This window comes from Pinus tabuliformis, chromosome 3_1 (assembly GCF_031772625.1).
Source record: "Pinus tabuliformis cultivar Carrire ecotype Pingquan chromosome 3_1, CPIR1, whole genome shotgun sequence".
NCBI lineage: Eukaryota > Viridiplantae > Streptophyta > Pinopsida > Pinales > Pinaceae > Pinus > Pinus tabuliformis.
In genome coordinates, this window is record NC_142301.1 from 166,419,211 (window position 1) to 166,435,059 (window position 15,849).

Sequence of the window (15,849 nt, forward strand, 5' to 3'; positions counted from 1 at the left end):
CAGGACGAATTTGCCACGTGGATGGTTGCTTGAACAGTGGATTCTGTTCCACGTGTCGATATACAACGACCTTCCCTCAATCTAAGGGGAGGCCTCCGTGTGAAGCGGATGCAGCATACCGCTGCACGTGGCCACGATTTGTTGTAAATTAATCGTGTTAGTTTTCTCGGTAAAATGGGATTGCCTTAGTAACCGCATTAGTTTCTGCGTTTTCTTATTTTATCTTCGTTTTCTTTATGGGGTTGGCGTGGGGATAATATTCTAGAACGTGCTGTTTAACTATAGTTTTTGTTGAGATAGGCAGAGTGTTTTGGAATATTTATTTATTTATATATATAAATATATATACATATTTATTTATTTATTTAGATATTATATATATAGGCTAAGTGTTTTGGAATATTAATTTAATTTTTTTTTTTAAAGGCTGTGTTTTGGAATATTAATTTATTTTTATTTTTAATTTTTTTTGAGATTAAAGTGGGTTATTTTTTTTAATGTGGTTTATTTTCGAGATTAAATATTGTAAAATTTTATCAAATTAAAAAGAAAATAATAATTTTTAAGTGAAGGTGGAGAATTAGCCATCTTCTATTTCACATTTATCTAACATTAATTAAATGTTAATAAGAATTAAATTAGCTATCTTCTATTTCACATTTATTTAACATCAATTAAATGTTAATGAGAATGTCTTTCTGATTAATCACATCATGAGGATTTGGTCAATGTTTCAAACTAACTAATGTGATTAATGTTGTAAAATTTTACCAAATCAAAAAGAAAATAATATTTTTTAAGTGAAGGTGGAGAATCAACGATCTTCCATTTCGCATTTATTTAACATCATTTAAATGCTAATGAGAATGTTTTTCTGATTAATCACATCATCAGGATGTGGTCAACATTTCAAACTAACTAATATGGTTCATTCTCAACATTAAATGTTGTAAATTTTTACCAAATCAAAAAAAAATTAAAAGAAAGTAGAGAATTAGCGATCTTCCATTTCACATTTAGGTCATTTGATAATTTAATTGATTGTTGGTTTTTACCAAATCAAAAAGAAAATAATATTTTTTTAAAGGAAGGTGGAGAATCAGCCATCCTCCCTTTCACATTTAAGTCATTTGATAACTTAATTGATTGAATTGAGGCTTCTGCGATCCACATCAAGTTTATGAGAAAATTCTTTGGCGTAAATCACATGATATTACATTAACTTGTTCCGACGATGAACCACACTGGTTGGTTCGAAACGCGTAGACAAACTTAATTGATCACTAGTTGGTTGACAAACTTAATTGATTGTTGGTTTCTGATTGTTATTTGTGAAAATTTTGAGATATTTGGGTTCATTTTTACTTTTGATATGTATTTTCTTTTTCAATAAAAATAATAAATCATAACTAAAAGTATATTTGGGAAAAGAAAGATGTTATGCATTTGTAATGGTATTGATTGTTGAGTCGAATTACTATGAGGGAGGTATGTGATTCTATTCTTCTTCAAAGTGGAATTACTATGAGGGTGGTATGTGATTTTATTTTTATTATTCAAAGTGGAATTGATATTTATCCCATTTAAAATAAAAATAAAATAATTTTAAATAAAAATATAATGTTAACTATGTTTTATTAGTTTTAATTAAAATCATTATAAAATATTGATAATTCCATTTTCATATTATATCTTTACTATAAAAACCATAAATAAAAGCTTTTGATATTTATTTTAAATAATATAATTTTATATCAACTTTAGAGAGTTATTACAATCCAGTATGAACTAGATGTAATGAAAATATTTAACCCTTACTTTAGAATCATAGATAAAATATTTATGCCTATCTTAAGTAATATAAATAAAATATTTAAATGTTTATTTTAACTAATATAATTTTATATCAATTTTAGAGAGATAAAGTTATTATAAGAAGGTCATCAACCCCACCCTAGAAGATCAAAAATATCTCTCTATTTTAGTTAGCTCAAAGAAGAAAATTAATATAGGGAAGATTAGAACAAAATCTCATGAGCTCCATAGTGAAACAAGTAGTTGGGTTGTTCCTAAAACACCATGGAAGACTAGAATGAACTCTCATGAGCTCCATAGTGAAACAGGTCGTTGGGCAGTTCCTAAAACACCATGGATAGAAAGGATCTGCCATCTCTGTGAGAATAGGAACATTGAGGATGAAAACCACTTCCTCTTAGAGTGCCCCGAGTACAACCACATTAGATCTCAATTTCATAATCTTTGTCGCAATACTGACCTTCCTAGTCTTTTACGATGTCAAAATTATAGTGAACTTGGGAGGCTTCTCTCCAAGCTTTTTGAGCAAAGGAATAAAATCTTAAATCAAACTAGATAATTTGTTTCTTTAGGTCCGATAGACCAAAGTTTGGCCTCGTGGACTTTAACCATCATCATCATCATCAATTAAAAAAAAATCTTATATTTGCATTATAAATAATGCAATATAAAACTTAAATAAACTATTTGAATATGTGTATATGTATCATAGTAAAATATTTCAATGTCAAAAGAAAGAAGTAATTAAAAGTAAAATAATTAAGTTACTTTATGATAAGAATAAGATGTGTAATTCATTGAATTCTAAATAAAGATAATAATTTGTCGCATTCAAATAATATTAATAATAATAATAACTCATATAGATCATATATAAAATATTTTACTATGAAAAGTTTAATAATAATGATACATATTTAAAAATATCTTAATAACTGTCCGCGTGGGAGAGTCCTACCAAGCTTACAATATATATATATATATATATATATATATATATATATATATAAACATTTTAATATGGACATTATGGTTCATAAATAAAATATTTTTGCCATATTAAATAAAATATTTCAATATCAACTTTGTACATATGTATATATTATATAAATCAATTAAAAGAAATAAATTATTATAGTGAGGAATAGACTCTAAAACGAGTTTTTAAAAGGCCTCAATTAATAAGCAATGACACTACCTCCATTCAATGGAGATGAAGATAAGGATGAAATTGATCCCAAGTAATGGCTAAGGATGGTAAAGGAAAATTGTATCAATCCTTGAAGGGCAACAAAGTCTTCTCATCATGAAGTATTGAAGTGGTGGATAAATATTGGCAATCATACTACACTGAATACCATATGGGAAGTATTTGAAAAGAAAAACTCGAATAGATGGACCAACATATGGGAAGTAATTGAAAAACTTTCCTCGAAAAGATGGATCAAGGATACAAAAATGGAGGATATGCATAAAATTCAAGGTGAATTAGAACAAGATTGAGAGGAGATTAAGAAGAAGGCAATGAGTTATCTAAGATACAAAATCTTAATAAAGCACTCATTAAGGAGATTGAGCAATTAAAACAAGAGTAGCAAGGGGAATTGGAGAAAGGACGACTCAAGGGAAGGATTAAAAAAGAAAGATGAATAAATATATAGATTAGGAAATCATGATAGAAAACTACTAGATGTCGTTAAAAGATTGAAAGGAGAAAATGAGCATTATCAAAGTCAAAAAGCAACAAGGATCTTAGATGAAGAGGCTACCAAAAGACATGAAGATGAAATTTGAAAAAAGATTAAAGAAACCTTAGACATAGATGAGGTAAAATAAAAAAAAAAAATGTAGTCTAGAATTGAAGAAGGTCTCTAGAAGATACTTGAAGAAGTTAAAATTCATCTGAAGGATGTGCATGACAAATATGATGGTATTATCTCTAAGGCTAGAGTACTTGAAGACCAGTTAAAAAGGATAGAGTAGGTCATTGTCTCTAAAAAGAAGATACTTAAAATAAAAATGCAAAGTGAAACTAAGCCATCAAATGTGAAACCATATCGACATCCTCATTACTAAGAAAGATTTCAAGGAAGAAAACATATCCATATCAGCATTATTAAGGAAGAAGATAGAATATTTATCAATATTTATGGAATAAGGCATCACCAAATCATTATTCAATATGATGCTATCAAAGACCAACAACTATTGCAAAGTAAATATTACCAAATCATTATTTAATAGGATGTCGTTGAAGACCAACAACTATTACGAATTGGAGAAGTCATAACAACGAGACATGGAATCAAAGGAAAGAAAACAATGCAACAACCAACCATCAAGGATAAAGACCGAAAAGGATTGAGATTGGATGGATGGATTATCGTCAATAACAAGAAGAATGTAGGAATATAAGGAAATCATATTATTTGGTTTCATCACATGTAACACCCTTAACAACAAAGTTTTCAGGACAATTTTTTTTGAAGGAGGGTATTATTGTTATGACCCTAAGGGGTCACTATATTGGCTTAAATGTATATGGTATGACCTTAGGGGGTCACTATATTGGCTTAAATGTATATGGTATGACCCCAAGGGGCGACATATATGGGGTTAAATATACATTTAATATGTAAACATAGATGTAATAGGGTTTGGCCTAGCGATGAAGGGGCCACATAAGCAATGTGTGAATAGGCATATATAGAGATCATATGGTAATTATTGAGGAGATGTGATTTGGATGTATGAATGTATTTGGTTATCTGGAGAAGTTTCTCCTATTATACCTATATTGGAGTCATGCTTCATGGTTACGTTGATGCACATGTTGTGTACTTCTAATTTTTATGTGTTTGGTTCATAACGGTATCTATGTGGTTTTTTTCATTGTAACACACCTTGTGTTATATGCTACATTTCTATAGTGGCCTATCACTATGTTGGGATTTCATTGCACATTATACTTCTCATATTCTTCAACATGGATAATAAATGATAACAACAAGCATATTTGTGCTAAGAGAAATAAGTTCTTGTACACTTGATTTTGTTGCTTTTGGTCTTTGGGTCAATTTCTTAGGGTATGTTTCTTTGAGGACTCTTGGCTAAAACCAAAGGGGATACATTGGAAATTGAACCTCATTTAAATGCGGGGAACTTTCATTGTATCAAACCCATTGCTTGTGAAGTAGCATATTTTTTTAAAAGATAAGGTAAAGAGTCATTTATCTTCATTAATTCCATGTGATTATGTTTCAATGTGTGCCTTTTCCATTGTCTTTGGTTTGCAGATGTCATTTATGCGAATTTATGTTACAAGTTATGTTACAAGAGTGTCATATTTCCATGTTGGAATTTTGTCCTGTATTAATACTCATCTTATCTTTGATAACAAAAAGTGTATTTATGTTGAGAGAAATGAGGTGCTTTGCAATCTAGGTGGTGTTCCTCTACATCTTTACATAAGGTTTTTGTGCACAAAGGACCCCCACCCCCCAAACACATTACTAATTGTTTATTGTTTATGTGGGTCTGAGTGTTACACAAAGACATTGGGTTATATATATATATAGTTTTTTATGTGTGAGGAAGTACTCATCTTCATTAATTTTTAGAATACATAGTAGTTCTATTTTGATGTCAAATCTTGTGGGTAGTGTTTGGCTTGTGATTATTATTTATATGACATTAAGGGGTATTTCCCTATGGTGTTATTCTCTATTTTGAAATTTTTTCCCACAGTAAGCCACCTCTTATTCTTGAATGTGGATCATAAATGACAATGAAAAACATATTTGTGTCTAGAGATACGAGATGCTCTACAATCCAAATGGTGTTACTCCTGAATAAGCTAATCTTGTAGCAAATGGAACCTCTTTCAAGAGACAAATCTGACATGAGTTCCACCATGATCCAAGTTCATTGCATGATGGGGCAATACCCTTATGGTTTTTTTTTTGCAAATTTGAATTGTCCTATATCCTTAAAAAACGACCAAAGTTATGGAGCAATGGGAACTTTGACTTCCCATGTCATTGGATTTTGGAAACTAGGGGAAGTCAATTAAATAATTAAATGGATCTATATTACTTCATGTCTATGTGCTATATTCACTTATTTCTCTATCATAAGAGTGATGTCAATTTCTTGGGATATGTTGCTTCGAGGATTCCCAATTTAAGCATAGGAAAGACATTGAAAATTGAATGATCTAAATTGGGGCAGATAAGTAATGCTATGCTAATTCCCCTCATCAAAATATAAAAATGTGTTTGAGGTTGTACTCCAAAATAACAAGTAAAAGCATGAATTTTATGTGTTTTTGCTTAAAAATAGTTTCATGAAGAAAACTTAAAACATGAAACCAAAACACTCAATGGAAGAATGCATCAAACAATAATACACTAGCCATTGATAAAAGAGTTCACCCTCTTGGGCTACATCTCCTTGGATCAACTCTAAAGGCTTGACCCCTTCTCATTATGCTCACAATTCTTCAAATAAAGAGTACAAAAATGTGCTGACAAAAAGAGTGGCTTTTTTCCCCTTCAAGGAAACATTCTTATGCAAATAATTCTCACTCTAAACATATGAAAACCTATAGTTAGTCATGAAACAATCAGCAAGCTAAGGGCTCTCAAATCAAGTCCCCATACTCTAACTTCCAAGAGCATAAACAAGTACAACAATCTACTTGAAGCACTTAACCAGGTATCTTTCTCCATACACATATAGAGCAAAGAAGAAATACAGCTACATAATTGTTGTAATGGATGTTGCAGAAAGCACATGGAGTCTGGAATACCCCTACAAGGTTATCTCCATCTTGGAACTCCTCCATAAACTGAATCAACGCTTTGGTTGACCAGGGCACCCATAGGCTTTACTTTGCAAAAATCCTATCCAGAAGTACTCCTTTGACTCTGAAACTTGTTCCAATGAGTCCAAAATGCCAAAAAATGGATATCTAGCCTCTTTTTGCATCCATTTGGTCGAAAATTGCCTTAGTTATGAATTTTTCCAGTCTCACCACAATTTCCTCCAAATCTGGCTTACTGCCAGTTAAATTCATTAACCGCAAACAAAAATAGCAGTGCCGCCGCAAAAAACAGTTTCGCCATCAATCTGCGAATCTCGCAATTAAGGGTTGAGTGGTCATACTTGCAATTAGGTTCGACGGTTATGGTGATGGTTACGGTTATGGTGTTACTTCATTCACTGTTTTGTTTGATGAGTAATTAGGACTCTGTTTTTGAAATAAACAATTAGATTTGTTTCATTTAAAGTAAATGCTTAAGTGTTAAAAAGACAAAGAGAAACCTCTTGTAAAAGAGCATTGTTGATTTTTCCACATTAAGTTATCATTTAGAAACTAAATCCTTCTAGATCTATATATATTAGATAGCACCTCTAAGTGTACCTACTCGGGTTGACAGAGAAATTGAAGCCTGATTTACATCAGTAAGTAAGGCCCAACACACATGTTCCTATCACATTTTTTTAGAGTCAATTTAATTAAAATGGCAAAAGGGACATAACTACTTTTGAGAGAAATAACATTTGATATATAATTACTACTAAGACTACTGCAACCATATAAATCCATAATAAAAGTTAAAACACTTACTCTAGGATACATCTCACATTGCTAAAATAAAAAAATAAAAACATAAAAACTAAGTAAACTATAATTTTATTTTAAATTGTCCATGGGGTTTTGAATAGACAGTGATTGGGTGCTTTGTAAGGCACTCCTTGATGTAAAGGCATAGGTTTAATTCGTCGCCCAGATCGGGGTGTTTAATGCCCGCCCAGATCCGAGTGATATATTCCTCACCTAGATAGGGGTGATATATTGGACATGATGAAGGTGTAATCCTTCCAAAACTACAAAATTACAAAAAAATATTATTATAGTATTAATTAAAAATAATAATATATGTTAAACATATATACATTTTAAAAAACATGAAACAAGATTTTAAACAAGGGGGTTTATCACACTTTACTAAAGTGATTCATAATATAAGTTAAACATATATACATTTAAAAAAACATGAAACAAGATTCTTAAATAAGGACATTTACCCCACTAAGCTTTTTCAGTGTATTTTCTTGTGGAATTTGTCAATCCAACAAAGATTTGTTGGAATCACAATTTTGAATTGTGAACTTTCTACAATCTGAGTGAACCAAGGTTTTTTCAGTATGTTGAATCCATATATGTACTAAAAAAACACATTTTAAATAACAAAAGATCACAATTTGACCAAAACTTGTTGAGCATTATTCCAACCAAAAAATCCAAAACATATAATAGTTAGACAACACCATTTGTAAATATGCATACCATGGTTTTTCAATATCAAATGCCCAAAAAATCATAAGGCACTTATGATATTTGTTTATATGACAATTTTTTAATTAATCAATTTAATTAAAAGAGCAATAAGGGCATAACCACTTTGGAGATAAATCTCAACCTTTAATTCATGTATACTACTAAGAATATTCTAAAATGTTCAAGGAAGGTTAAATCTATACCATCTACTTAATAATTATCTATAATTAAATTAAACTTTTAAAAAACCTATTCCAAAACAAATATGCATATCAACCTAAATATTTTAGAAAATACATAGAGGTTAAATTACTACCATCCATTTAAAAGTATTAATAATTAAATTAAAATTATAAAAACCTTATTCGAAAATAAATATACCTATCACATAAATATATTAACATGAGTCAACTCTCCACATACATACACAAGAAATGTTAATATTTATTTATCTTTTCTATACATAAATATACAAGAAATTTTAGTATTTATTTATTTATTTTTCCATATCCATCCATAAAAAATATTTAATATTTTTTTCCTTTACATACATAGATATTAATTTATTTATTTTTATTTTAGAAACAAATATAATTTACCTTACTCATTTTTTATTTAAAATAAAAATATAAAAACCCTAGAATACTTCCCTATATTTTAGGGATGATAAATTAAATAAACTGATTACAGTTTACAAGATTCGAATCTAAAAAAATCAAATAAAAAAAATCAAATAGAATAACTCGTAATTAACAGTATCAAAAACTTCACATCTAATTTTAAACCATTTAAACTAATTCTTAAAACTACTTTTACAACCTTTATAGCTAATAATATTCAAATACATTAGGATGAGTCAAACTCTCCACATTTATAGTTAGTTCGCAAACATGCGTTGGCATTTAGTGTCGGCGTTGTCGTCAAGCCATATGCGTACGAACACAATCTCACGTTCTATATTTTATGGTGTGATGGCCTTCTTATTGTTGAACCCAAAGGGACGATTCACATCGTATATTTTAGGTTGTGTAACTTTTTATTGTGTTAATTTTATTTGGAAAGGACATTTTTATAGGTTTAAATTTTATATATTATTATTATTTTTTTTATTAGAGATTTTTTTTTTCAAAGGTGGAAAAACCTATCAAACTCAGTTTGTCAAACCAACAGTGAGGACAGCCATCTCTGGCTGTTATTAGCGAATGTCAGTTGACACATCACTGTTATAAAGGAAAACCACGCCACCTGAAATAACCCGCTGGTGGTTCGTAAGGGAGCAGGCTTTCACTCCTGCCAGATGCCTCTGGGTCTTGGGCCGTTAACCTGTTTCCTTACGTCCGAGGAAGACGAGCTCTTAGCCAAGCAGAAGCAGTTTTAGTGAAAGAGAATTATAAATAAAATTATTATAAAATATAATTAATTTAGATTTATTTTAATTTTGGATTTATTAGTTAGGGATCAATTTTTTTATTTTTTTTTGTGGTGTAAATTTTTTTAGAGCGAAAAGAGATTTGATCTTTTTGTGGTAGATCAGAGTTAAGATGGATCTTGGTTGGTTTAGATATTAGCTTGTTAATATACCACATTAGAGAACAATATGATGGGAAAATGACCATGGAATATTTATTTATTTTATTATTTTATTTTATTTTGATTGAGTCAAAATGTTAAAAATTACCTCTCTACAATTAAACATGTAGTCTAACTAATAGATGAAATGATTTATTTATTTATTTTATTTTATTTTATGTTATATTATATATATATATATATATATATATATATATATATATATATATATATATTGGTTAATTTTAACCTAAATTAGTTACACGCCCTTATCACTTAGTGTGAAAAAAGTTACACACCCTTGACTAAACCTCCACTAGTTCTACTAACAGTGAGAACTAGTTACACTGACAATAACTCAAATTAACTAAAATAGTTTGCTACAAATTAACAATCAATCATGTAGAACTAAACTCAAGTGTCTCGAACTCGAATTTACTGAGTTAAATGAGTGACAAGAGCTATGTCACCTCACTTAACTACCTCCCTGAGTTAAATGAGTGACAAGAGCTATGTCACCTCACTTAACTACTACCTCTCCTGAGTTAAATGAGTGACAAGAGCTATGTCACCTCACTTAACTACCTCCAAGTATTCTACTAAAATTGAATTTACTGAGTTAAATGAGTGACCAGAGCTATGTCACCTCACTTAACTACCTCCACTCAAGTGTCTCGAATTTACTGAGTTAAATGAGTGACAAGAGCTATGTCACCTCACTTAACTACCTCCAAGTATTCTACTGAAATTGAAATTCGAATTTCTCCTAATTTAATGGAGGCAAAATTAAATTAGGAATTTCTTGCTTGCATTTTCAACACTCCCTCTCAGCCAGAAAGAGATTATAACATCTACCCCTATTCACACCTTTGAAATGTTTTGTGTTGAAAATAGCAACAAGAAATGTTAAAAATAGAATCTAGAAATTCCAATTTAATTTGTCCTTGAATTAGATTATGAATTAAAATTGTAATTCTTTTTTCATAATAACTTGTAATAGTTAACTAAATTAAGTTGACTTAATTAACTTAGGAATTTAGAGTTGGAAGTCTATCTGAAGTCATGTAAGTTTGATCCCTAAGTTTTAAGGGTCCAATATGAGTTTATTTATGAGTTGTAATTAGATAACTCAGTTTACTGAGTTATGGTCAGTTAAATTAGTTCTAACTATTTGTGGAACTAATAGAGGATTAACAGTCAGTTGGTACACTGGTGCATCCACAAGTGTTACTCCAGTTAACTAAAGATTCCCTCATCAAAAACTCATGCATGTCAGTTCAAAGAAAGACCTAGTTGAGACTAGAGTGCAAGGACAATGTACTATCAATTGTATGATTTACTGAGTTGTAAATATCATGCATGCAATCAAAGAAGAACTTAATTTTGGATTATGCAGTTATGGATGAGGAATTTTGGTTTAAATGCGTGTTAATTCTCTCAGGAATTAGGAAAAGAATTAGAAGCTTGGAGGCTTGGAATAAGTATTGGCGAAAGGAAGTCATCAAGTGGAGGATAGCAAATACTTGTGCAGGTTAAGCTCAAGGTTGAGCAGAGCATATTGTATTCATCTAAATTCTTTGACCAAGGGCGAAAGGAAATAGGGGCTTGGAGAGTAGCAAAAGAGGCTAAGGTTTGGCTTGAGCTTGCTTGTGAGCTGGGAGATTGATTATACCTATGCAGGGATTATTCTTGTGAGGACAATAATTGTATTATCATCTTGGATTTCTGATTTAATGCAATACAAATAGTGGGGTTTTCAGCTGAGGCTTTCCCCAGATATTTATTGTGTTATGTGTATTTGCCACAAATGGAGAAGCAGAGAGGAGGTCGAGTGGAGACATCCACTCAAGCAAAGACCTCCATCAAGGGGAGAGTTCGAGCCAAGTGGGAAGAGGGAGCACATGCAGTTATACCTCCAGGAGTGAGGTGGAGCGATGTAGACCCTTAGTCCAAGAGTGCAAAAATTTGGGCAGGGTCCATTGAGGCATTCTCCTCATGGATTATTACCTTGCTATGGGGGGGCATAGTATTCAGTAGGAGGAGGATCAATATTAGTCAGATACTGAGGAGTGCAGGGGAGTGTTGACACCAAAGAAAGAGGCTCAACGGAAGAGTCAACAACAACACAGTTTTCCTAGTAGACAGTTGCAGACACAGTTGATTCGATTTGTTTGTTTTTTTGGGATGCTTCTTAGTTGCAGATGTTGCAATAGCAACAACACCATAGAGAAGTGTTGCATGAAAAATGTAGAAAATCCTGCAAATTCACAAGCTCATGCAATGTACTAAAGCAAAATACAAGAATCTTGTTGAAAGTAGAAGTAGATTCTTGTATTCTATGCCTTTCTCCTCAAGCACTAAATTTGTAGTATATGCCTTGCTCCTCAAGGATTACATGCATTTTCTAACTCAAGTGCATATAGGTTCTTGACTCGAACCCTGATATGCTTCACCTGTCTCGTGGCCATGTGTCTCAAGAAATCCTTCCCTTTGCTAAATATCACATTGTAGCAATGGTCCTCCAACACAGCTACAAAAACTAGATTCTTCTCCAGACTCAGTACAAACATCACAGCCTTGAGCCTGAGAGGGGAGCTAGACTCCCTCCGAAATGTGACAGTACCAATTCTAGTCTCATTGTACCTTCCGTCGTCTCCAAACTCAATGTTCATATGGAGATCCTTCTCCTCTAAGTCACTAAAAAATTATTTGTTGCATGTCATGTGGAATGAGGCACCGTTGTCGAGATACCACATGCTCCCCATCACTATACTTGCCATGCATGTGATAAGAGTGAAGTCAAGTTCAAATTGTGAAGCCAAAGCTTCACCGACTGTTGCTACTGTAGAATCCTTCTTACTTGACTTCTTTTATGGACATTTTGTGGCATAGTGCTTGAATTCATGACAGTAAAAGCACTTGATTTTGGACAACTCCTTTTTCTTTCCCTCTTGGTTGGAATGAGGCTCACCTTAGGACTTCTTCTCTTTGGCCTTCTTTCCCTTACTGACTAATGTAAATTCCTCTTCCTCTTCTTTGGAAGAGGTCCCATCTCTGGTATTTCTCCTTATTTCTTCCCGCACTAGATCGGACCATAACAACTCCCAACTTGGTAGTTTCTCTCTAGCATTTACCAAATCTTAATAGCTATACCAACTCTTGGGAAGGCCCAAAAGGGATATAGCTACCAAATATTCTTCAAGGAAAGTAATAACGACCCTGCCAATTTCATCACTATACTACGTAAACCTGCTTAGGTACTGTGAAATTGTTTCATTCTTTTGCATATTAATACTTCAAAGCTTGTCCTTGAGTGCCAGCTTCCCATGGTCACTATTGTTCTCAAATAAATCTGTCAGTGTTTTCCACATCGCAAACGTTGTCTCTTTCCTATGGATATTCGATACAATATGATCCTAAACTCCCTCCAATATGATCCTCTTCGCTTTAGCCACATCCTTCTTCCAATGAGCAAGATCATGGGCATCATATGTTAGGGGTTTTGCTACATGTATCTTGATCTATTCTAGTAGCCCATTATCATCCAATATTGCCTCCATGCAGACCTTCCATGCCAAAAAATGTGTGTTCCTTCGAATGCAAACTCGAGCCTGAGTCCATTGAAAACCATCTTCTTAGTCCTAGAGAAAACTTGTAACATTGATCTTCAATTTCAAACCTCCTACAATGAAAAGTTCAAAATCTCTTCTCTACCGTGAATCTAGATTTGATACCATGTAGAAATTAATGTGTAGATTTTAAACTACTCATGAAATTTTCTAAATCACGAGATTAGAAGCTATTCTACTCATCTGTGGAAGTAAATTCACGATTGAGAACACAAGTCATTAACATGCATCAAGATTTAACACACATACACATGATTTATCTAGGGGAAAGAAAATGTTCAAAACCCCTTACTATATGTATTGCATTGATCAAAAAATAGAGAAGAATTACAATGCTTTCTCAAGCCTGAGCAACCCCTGCACTATTATAATCTATCTCACTACCTCACATACTGACTCAAGCCAATACTTAGCTAATTTCTAAACATGCCAAGCTCTTATTTCCTTGCATTGTTTGATGAGGAATTAGCCCCTATCAATTAGGGAAATTAATCATTGAGAATTGCACAATTCCATTAGGCCCTTCTTTGACTGCATGCACCACCTGTACAACTTGGAAAATTCTACAACTGATAGTACACTGCCTTTGAACTCCAATCTCAACTGGGTAGCTCGAATTCTCTACATGCATGAGCTAATTTAGGTTGATTGATCAGTTAACTGGATGATCACTCAGTGTGAAAAAAGTTACACAACCTTATCACTCATTGTGAAAAAAGTTACACACCCTTATCACTCATCGTGAAAAAAGTTACACACCCTTAACTAAACCTCCACTAGTTCTACTAATAGTGAGAACGAGTTACACTGACAATAACTCAAATTAACTGAAATAAATTGATACAAATTAGCAATAAATCATGTAGATTTGAACTCAAGTGTCTCCAACTCGAATTTAATAAGTTGACTGAGTGACAAGAGCTATGTCACCTCAGTTAACTGCCTCCAAGTATTCAGCTAAAATTGAAATTTGAATTTCTCCTAATTTAATCAAGGCAAATTAAATTAGGAATTTCTTATTGCATTTTCAACAAATATTACTCTAGGAGACTAGAAGCACAGGAAAATTTTGGATTATGAACAAATTTTGTTTAAGTGTCGCTACTACCATGAATATGGTCATTTTGCGAGGGATTGCACCAAATTCGTGCAAAAAAAACACATACAACACAACATCGCAAGAGGAGAAATGGAAAATGCAGAAGAAAGGTGAATCTAAAGGGAAAGGATCAATGCAAAAATCCCAGGGTACGAGAGGTAATAACACAACATCCACCTCCTCAAACCCTTTTAATGCTCTGAATAATCAAAACAACGACACAAAAGGCTCAGATCCACTTGAAGTTGAAGGGGATAAAGAGAATGAATCAGAAAATGAGGGATCCAAGGAAGGCAAGATCAATGAGGAAAATAACTGAAAAGTTGATGAATCATGGAAATCTCCTCCTATGCAAATGAAAAAGGGATAAGATACTCCAGAAAATCCTGCCTTAAGTGTGGTTGAGGAGATAGCGAGGGTAGTCACCAAACACATGGCCTAAAACCTCTCATGGGAAAATGACAGTAATAGTCAAGAGACAGGGAGCTCTAAGAAAAACGGTCGACCAAAGAAAAAGACGGTAAGGGAAAAAGAAGCAAAGCACAACAAGAAGTTGGGAAATCAACTTGTTATCTCAGAGATCCTAAAAGGGAAAGGTGTGAAAATTCATGAAGAAAACGAGGGTGGGGTCAATCCAAACCCTACTTATAAATGAAAATATTATCATGGAGCATTAGGGGACTAGGGAGCCCTGTTAAATCCCTAGCAGTGAGAGATTTAACAAAACAAGAATTGTCGTGGATTTTATTTCTTCAAGAAACAAAGATGGATGACGCAGACATGATTAAGGCAGTAGATGTATTTTGGAAAGAGAGCTTGGGGTTAGTTCAAGATTCAAGAGGGGCCTTGGGAGGTCTATGTGTTTTTTTGGTTGAATAAATGCTTCACTCTTATTGAGGAAATAAGGTCACAGTATTGGATCATGGCTTTATTGGAAGTCAAAGAAATGGGAGAGGGGATCCCCCTTGTTCTGTACAGTGAAAAACATAATTTTGGGATTCATTGGAGGATCTTAAAAGTAAAAATTTGCATCTAAATAGTGTGATAGGAGGGGACTCCAACACCATTGATCCGTATTTAAATGGGAACACAACAAATTACAGAGATAACCATAAATAAAGAGATACAACAGAAATAATACTTCATTTCATTAATGCAAAATACTGAAATAGCTTACAAACATAAATGGAAACAAACTAGCTCTGGTGATGGTAACTTATCTCTAAGGAGAGATGTGGCGACTACTTTCCTCTGAACTATCTTACAATGAGGCTTGAAGGTCTATTTATTGTTGAGAAACAATGGAAAATCCTAAACATCCAAAATCCTAACCCTAGGAGATGAAGCGCCAAACTATGGGCCCCGTCTTGGGTAAATTGGTACATCAACTT